Raw genomic sequence first — 8,673 nt, 5'->3', positions numbered from 1 at the left:
CTAAATTGCTGAGGCTGGCCTCCAAAAAAACTTGCAATCCTCCTGTCTCTGACTCCTGAGTCCCTGGAATTACAGGAGTGTGCCACCACACCTAGCTTCCTATTGATTTTTATGTGTGTTGTGATGGAGAGTTTAATTTTGTTTTTCTGCAACAAGAGTTTTTGTTGTTGTTTTTTTCAGCACCAGTAAATGAAGTCTGTTCTTTCCCAACTGTGTCTTCTTAATATCTTTTCAAAATTCAATTTACTGTAAATGCTTAAGCCCACTGTAAATGCTTTTAGAACAAAGCTAGAGACATCAAATTCCCTGACTTCAAAATATATCATAAAGCCCCTGCACCTAAAACAGCATAGTACTAACATAAAAACAGATGTATGAACCAGTGCAACAGAATAGAAACCTAGAAATAGGCTTAAGCATTTACAGTAAGTTGAACAGGTCACAGAGCACCCCCCCAGCTCTCCGGGACAGCCGCACTGGGCGGGGTGGGGGGGGGCGGCTGCAGGGATAGAGGCGCTAGGGGCGGGTGCTCTGCGAACGGAGGGCTGCCAGGACAGAGGTTCTGGGGGTGGGGGTACGGGTGCTCTCCATCCGGGAGGGCTGCCAGGACAGAAGAACTGGGGGGCGGGTGCTCTGTGACCCAGAGGACTGAGAGGACAGAGGAACTGGGGGGCAGGTGCTCTGCGACCCGGAGGACTGAGAGGACAGAGGAGCTGGGGGGCGGGTCCTCTGCGACCCGAAGGGCTGTGAGGACAGAGGGACTGGGGGGCGAGAGCTTTTGTCCCCGAGGGCTGCAAGGACAGAGGCTCTGGGGAGCGAGTGCTCTGCCTACCTGGAGGGCTGCGGGGACAGAGACGCTGGGGGCCGGGTGCTCTGTGTCCCTGAGGGCTGCGGGGATAGAGGAGCTGAGGGACCGTTGCTTTGTGTCCCGGAGGGCTGGGAGGACAGAGGGACTGGGGGGCGGTGCTCTGTGACCCGGAGAGATGCGTGACAGAGACGCTGGGGGGGCGGGTGATCTGTGTCCTGGAGGGCTGTGGGGACAGAGGAGCCGGGGGGCGGTGCTCTGAGACCCGGAGGGCTGTGCGGACAGAGGGGGGGGGTGCTCTGTGTCCCGGAGGGTTGCGGGACAGAGACGCTGGGAGGCCGGTGCTCTGCGACCTGGAGGGCTGCGGGGAACAGATGAGCTGGGGCTGGGTGCTCTGTGTCCCGGAGGGCTGAGCGGACAGAGGGACTGGGGGGCGAGTGCTCTGCGACCCGGAGGGCTTCGAGAACAGAGGAGCTGGGGGGCAGCGCTGGTCGGGGGATTCTCTGCGACCTGGAGGGCTGCGCTGACCACCTCGAAGGGAGAGTGCTTCTGCGATGGTAACAGGCCTCAGGGAGTCTCCGAGTGTTGGCCTCCCTGAGTGCCTCTCTTGGGGTGCTGAGCTTCTGTGAGGGCTTACACAGGCCCCCTGGAAGTCTGCATTACCTGGCTGCCATCCTTATTGTTAGGACCTTCTGCTACTTACAGAACCAGAGAGGGATAAGACAGCAGAGGGTCCTCGAGTGTCCAAGTTAGCAGCTCCTGCTGTGTGCTTGCTTCTTAGAAGACTCCTTACACCAACAAGCAAAGAAACAACAACAAATCCTGAGGAATCTGGATGCAGACATTCTCAATACTAGTACACTGAATTCACCATGATCAGGTAGGATTTATCCCAAAGACAGAAAGATACTTCAAAATACACAAATCAGTAATACATCACATCAATAAAATAAAGAACAAAAGAACAAAGAATGGAATAAAGCTTCTGGCTCAGATGCACCTGCACATAATCCTCCAGTAGAACTTGGGGAGTAGGTTTACCACAAGTAAATGCTGGAATGAGGCAGATTGAGAGTGGGTCTCAGGTGCCTGGGTGGGCAGGGGTGCTACAGCAAGCTCAAGTGTTCAAATCGGACTTCCTTCTTAGCTTCTTCTATAACCCTCACCCCAGCTTCTCAAGAACTCTCTCCCTCCTGCCTCAACCACTCTCCACTCACAGGAGGCTGGGCTCCAACCAGCACAGGCAGGATCCACACCCCTCAGGTCAACCCATCACCCATCACTGGCTCTTTCTCTTTGCTTTGGGTTCTTGCCTGTTTTCTCATCTGCTTCATCACCACACTCAGTTCCTGCTCCTCCTCATTATGTGACCCTTGGGATGGTGGACAAAGAGCTGACCATCACCTGAGGGCAGAGTAGAGGGGTCACCAACCAGATAGGAAGAAGTGGCAACAAAGCAGCTTAGAACTCCCTGTGTACCACTGAGTTCAGAGAAGGCACTTTTCTGGAAGAGTGTCTATTTATAACTGGGGAACTGCATCTGCTACTGTGTACACAAATTGGGTACTTGTCATCTGTCCTGTGAGAGACAAAGATCTTCACTAAACTCGAGTCTGATTCCTTCAAGCCCACTTCTGGAACAGGTCTCAACCTTGGTCCTTGTAGACTTGAATAAGATTCTACCACAGTGTCTAACAGCTCAAGAATCTAACAACAACAAATCCTGCTACCCCTGAACATATCCACCTGAGCAACTGAAGGCTGTGAAAGGCTCTCCTGTTTCAGAGAACACATGAAGATAGGTCCCTGCCTTCTATGGTCTGTGGGCACAGATCGCACATGGACCACCCCCATCTAACTTCTTTTTCAAACTCCTGGGTCTACCTGTGTCTGGAATACCCTTCTGTTTTCTCATATTCTTTTTTAAATGCCATAACAGGGTGGTGTCCCTGGTCGGCATGTTAGAACAAGGCCATAACCCTTTCACCCAATCCCTGCAATTCCAAGTTCCCTTGCACGTTGGGCAGGGCCCTGCCTGGAATGTGCATCAATGGTGCAGTGGTTGGAGCTGCAGTGGCCCTAGTCCTCATGTCACTGTGTGCATGGACATACTCTCCTTCACAGCCTGCCTGAGGAGTTGAGCAAGTAACCAGCTGTTCAACCCCAGGGCGGCTTTCCAATCCCCAAGAGAAAAACCTGGAGGAACAACAGAGAGGTTTTGGACATTCTGATTCGCTCACACCTTGGTGGTGGTGGGCTGGGATACAGTGGGGGTTGGGGGGTGGACTTGTAGAAGAGGTTGCTGCCCACTGCGAAGTAGGTTGATCTCCTCCGATGTTCATGAGGACCTGCCTCTACTTCACAGCCAGCTGGCTCTGCTCAGATCCTTTCGAAAGGATAAGGGAAGTGGGTGGCTCCCTCTCCATCTTCCTCATTATAACATTTTTTTTCTTTCTAAAATGAATCATAAGCTTTTATTATACTCAACAACATAGAAGAGTCCAGCATAAAGTCTGTGGAAGCTGAGTTGCTCACAAAGGACAAAGGCCATGCTAGCACCCAAAGCACCTCCCCAGAGACACCCAGCTGTCGTGTGATGCTGCAGGACACCTTTCCAGGGAATTAGAGACTCAAGTGAAGGGCAAGGAGGGGCCGATGAATGAGCTCTCCTGGGAGAACCAGTGCTGTCCAGACCCAGGCTCTGAGTGGAGACAACTCACCATGGCAATGTGGTGACAATCCACAGCTGTGCCGCCAGGTGTCTTGTGTGTCCTGTTACTCTTGGGTCACACCTCCCTCTGTTCTTTGGCCACAGTGTCTGATTTTTTCTGAAGAGAATGCTGAACAACTCATCCTTGTCAGTCTGAATCTGAACTCTCACTTGACTTGGAAGACTTATGCTTCTGTTTTTTTCTTCTTTTTCTTTTCCTTCTTTCTTTAAAAAATTTTTTAGTTGTAGATGGACACAATATCTTTATTTTATTATTTTATTTCTTTATGTGGTGCTGAGGATCAAACCCAGTGCCCTGCAGGTGCAAGGCAAGCACACTACCACTGAGCCACAACCCCAGTCCCCTTCTTTCTTTTTTTAAATGCGTTTCTCTCTCCTTTCTCTTATGCTTCTCTTTACATTCTGAGGAAGAGGAGCTGCTACCATCCTCATCTGAGGTGGAATCCTCCAGTAACTGCTTTAATTGCTGTTTCCTTTTATTCTCCTGAATGATGTCATACATGGGGTCTTCAGTGGTACTCTGAACTTCTAACTTCTGGTTGCCTTTGATAAATAAAGGGCATTCTTTGTCACCCTCTCGGTGACCATACCGCCTGCAACACCAACACTGCATAACTTTGACTTCTTTCCCCAATGGCATCCAAAGTCCTTTAGTTGGCGCGTGAGCCAGAAATTCCCTTGCATGCTCGTTGCCTGGTATATCAGGAATCATCTTCTGGCCTAGTCTCATCCCCCCCATAAGCCCAGGAGGGGGTTTTCGTAGAAGGACTCCAGGTGCTTGAGCTGCTGTGGCTGCTGCGCTATCCAGCCGCCGCCGCTTCTGCTCCTGCGGGCACTGCACGCCCCGAGCCTCCGTGTGGTCCAGCCGAGGCAGGACACAGCGCGGTCCCAGCGCGCTGCGCGGCACGGGCGGAGGTCTAACCGAGGTCCCATTTGCTGAGCGCCACGCGCTGCCGGCCCACAGCGTGCTCCCTAGCTGGTGTCCCAGCGCAGGCCGCCGGGGCCACGTTTCAGCGCGGCGGCCCCTAAGTTCGTGCTCCCCAAGTCCGGGTTCCTCCCAGCCGGGTCTCCTTATCACATTCTTCAGATATCTTCTTATCTCAGTATAAGCTTTCCTAGCCCCTGGTCAGTGCGGAACCTGACAGCAGCGCTCTGACAGCACTGGGAAAGGAGGTCAGGTCCGCTTCTTCTTTCCAGAATACCTATGTGCTGGGTGGAAACGACTAAAGTGGGGTTCAGAAGACGAGCCAGAGGGCGTTGCAGATCGGGGGAGGGAGAGAGGGAGGAGCACACTTGCATGGGCACGTACACCCGAGTGTGCAGGTGGAGGAGATGAGCATGTGCAAAGTGCAAAGATGAAGAAAGTCCAGGTCCATCCTTTATATATATGTAGATACATTTTATAATGTATCTATTTTTTTTTAAGAGAGAGAGAGAATTTTTTTTTCCGGTGGACACAACATCTTTATTTTATTTTTATGTGGTGCTGAGGATCCAATCCAGCACCTCGCTCATGCCAGGCGAGCGCGCTACCGCTTCAGCCATATCCGCAGCCCATGAATCTACCTTTTATAATGTAGTTATATTCCAGAAAAAAAAAATCATACAAGCTAAAAGTTAAAAACAGAAAATTAAATCTCTCGTCACTCTTTAAAGTTGCATTTGGCTTAGAAAATTCCTGGTTGGTTTTTAAATTGTAGAATTACTCTGCATATTTATATATATAATTGTTTTATAAGAAAAGCATTTATTTTTATTGGGTAATCTAAAACCATTCTTGTAGGTACTGTAAGTCTTTCAGCATACTCAAATGGGTTGACATTCAATATGGACAGCAAGCTGACTCACAAGAAATCAATGGTAATACAAAAAATATGTTTAGTTGGTAGAATCCCAGCAGCCTTTGTCAAAGTGCAGCAAACTTTCCTTATAGTGGATAAGAACTCCAGTAACTTCTGGATATTTTGGGTAGAGTTAAGGAATACCTACTGCAGTCAAGAGATAGGCAATCTCGGGTCTGAGGTTGTGGTTCAGCGGCGGAGCGATTGCCTAGCACATGTGAGGCACTGGGATTGAGCCTCAGCACCACATAAAAAAATAAAATAAAGATATTGTGTCCACCCAAAACTAAAAAACAAATTTAAAAAAGAGATAGGCAATCTTCAGACTTCAGAGACCAGTTGCCAGGGGACCACAGTGAAATATTATGTTCTGGAGCCAATGAAAAACATGAGGTTGAAAACGAATGGATTTTTCCAAATATGCAAAATTATTTTATACAGATGCTTGGCATACTGTGGTTTGACAGGTTTATACTGATAAACAAAACAGCAAAGATAAACATTTAACAGTATAGCTTCAATGTGTAGAGAACACAGGTTTTAAAATAGGCATCGATAAGTTCTATAAAAGCTCCTGAGACAAGTAATCCTATGCCCTGTATCCATTCCATGCCAGTGAAAAATGGGAACAGAATAAAAAGTGATTTACTGTGTGGGAATCAGAAAGTACTTGAAAAGTGACAAAACTGTATGTTATTAAATGACAAAACATATTTTGAAGCTTCATTTAAAAATCTCTCTCTGTTCATTATCAAGCACAAGGTTGTTTGCATACCAAGAGACAGACTGTAAACTAGGAAATTTTCACTAAGGAAAGATGGGTTTACTAGAATTTGATCTCTTACTAAAAAAAATTACTGCAAGTTATTGATAACAGAATTTCTCTTTTACGTTCTTAAATCTAATTCTCTTGAAAATTCAATCAATATTTCCATTCTCTCAAACTAAAGTTCAATCACGGTCACATTAGAAAGCACCCCGATCTATCTATCTATAGATATAGTTTATTTTCTACTTAGCTTTTAATAAATGGGAAGATACACAGTAGTCTGTCTCATATAGAACATTTATAATATGTAACAATCCATAAAGCCTTCGAGGTAGGAACAGTTTTGGAAAATAACACACAGACAAAAAAAAATACAAAAAGTTAGAAGTTAGGTAAAATGTTACAACACTAAAAGACAGTTTATCTGTATCTGCATTTAATGAGATGGTAACTGCATTTAACTGCACTATATCTGGCCCAAAAGACAGGCAACAGCAGATACAAAAACAACACAGTTATGACGTTTTCATAAGAATCACAGAATACATGGATATACTTCATTGCACTGTTTCAAGGCAGAGCCATAACACGGTAATTTGTGTCTTTTATATATAACCACATATGAACTGTATGTTACATTCTCTTCAGCATCTTTTTGCTAAAGATACTGAACCATAAAATTTTTGGTTTAAAAGTTTAAATTGCATAGCATACAAAAGGCTCTTGTGCCAGAGAAAATGACTGCTAAACATTCCAGAGCTTCTTAGTGAAACAAATCAGCATCACCACATACTGGTACAGTTATAGCAGAATACTGCCTATTACAATTCCCTTTTCAGAGACCCAGAATACAGTTTCTATTTAAACATCAAATAAACAAAACAAACAAACAAAACCCTCCACCTTCCCAAGAGTTTTAACACTGTCTTATCACTTAACTGAAACTCAGTATTAAAATAAATATCTTTAAATTGAGGAATTAATCTCCATATTTGTGTATATGTGAACATCTTAAGACAGCAGATTAATGACACATTTATCGTTCAAATGATATCTGCTTATAAACAGTAAAAATCTTCAGCTCAATACAGGTTAACCTACTAAATATTTCACATTAGGTTCCAGAGGTCTTTTCCCTTAAAACTTTCAAAAATCCCAAATTGACTGAATGTTAACAAGACCCAAATATATTAACATTGCCTTCTACCTAGTATGATTTTCCAAGATGCACTTGGTGGAAATTTCTTCTATTCAAATTACATAGCTTAAGATAGAGTTATTCAGTATTTTGTTTCCTAAAATATATATACAGTCAAATTTTAGAGGATTTTTATTGTTTAGGTTCTAGTCCAGACTTTTATAATGTAGATACATTCCAGAAAAAAATAAACAATCATACAAGCTAAAAGTTAAAAACAGAGAATTAAATCTCTTATCACTAAAGCTACATTGGCTTAGAAAAATTCCTGGTTGGTTTTTAAATCAGGCATATGCAGCACCTTCTTTTCAATAGTTTTTTTTTTTAAACAATAGAATTCATTTTGAACTATTGTACACAAATGGAACACAACCTCTCATTCCTCCAGCTGTGCATGGTTCAGAGTCACTCCACTAGGATAATCATCCATGTATATGGGGTAATAATGTCTGTCTCTTTCTACCATCCTTCCCATCCCCACAACTCCACCCCTCCTCTGCCTCCCCTCTACACACACCAAATATCCTTCTTCTTCTCTATCACCCCACCCCACTATGGATCAGCATCTGCTTATCAGAGAAAACATCTGGCTTTTAGGTTTTTTTAGGATTGTTTTATTTCACTTAGCGTGATATTCTCTGGTTCCATCCACTTACCTGCAAATACCATAATTTTATTCTTCTTTAAGGCTGAATAATATTCTGTTGTGTATATGTACCACATTTTCTTTATCCATTCCTCTGTTGAAGGGCATCTAGGTTGGTTCTATAGTTTAGCTATTATGAGTTGAGCTGCTATAAACATTGGTGTGCCTGCATCACTGTAGTATGCTGATTTTAAGACCTTTGGGTATAAATCAAGGAATGGGGTAGCTGGGTCAAATGGTGGATTCAATAAAATTTTCAGACAACAGACAAGTTCTTAAACATTCTACATTGATCTTGTTCAAATATAAAAGAGCCAGGAGGAGAGATATAACTCCTAAAACTGATGCAGTGTTATATAACAGCATATTTAAATAATGGATGTTAGTCTCCAATAATTCAGGGTATTTCTTGCATTTTCTCTCAGGAAGGAATAAGTTATTTTGAGAAAGACACTTAAATCCCACAACATTTAAATGTAAAAGCATGTCTTTTTTCCTTAAAGATAATGCTAATATAGCTAAAAATGGATTAGAAAGTACATTATAAATAAATAATTCTCCTGCTAAAACTCAAAAGGCGAGTCTCTGATTTTGCTATGACAAAGTCCTTTGAAAAGTGAAAATCCTATGGTACCACTTTGTTACATATAAGCTACTTAAAAATTATGAAAAGTGAAATAACT

General features: G+C 44.2%; 1 pseudogene; it reads right to left on the bottom strand.

Moving 5' to 3' along the window:
• Nucleotides 1-3,663: 3,663 nt before the first annotated feature.
• Nucleotides 3,664-5,081, bottom strand: LOC124095269 (retinitis pigmentosa 9 protein homolog; annotated as a pseudogene).
• Between the last annotated feature and the right edge of the window lie 3,592 nt (nucleotides 5,082-8,673).

Source organism: Marmota monax, unplaced genomic scaffold, assembly GCF_021218885.2.
Source record: "Marmota monax isolate L192 unplaced genomic scaffold, Marmota_monax_Labrador192_F-V1.1 WCK01_AAM20220418_F8-fsc00327, whole genome shotgun sequence".
Taxonomy (NCBI): domain Eukaryota; kingdom Metazoa; phylum Chordata; class Mammalia; order Rodentia; family Sciuridae; genus Marmota; species Marmota monax.
Note: the sequence above shows the minus strand (reverse complement) of the source record. Positions and strands in the feature narration are given on the sequence as shown.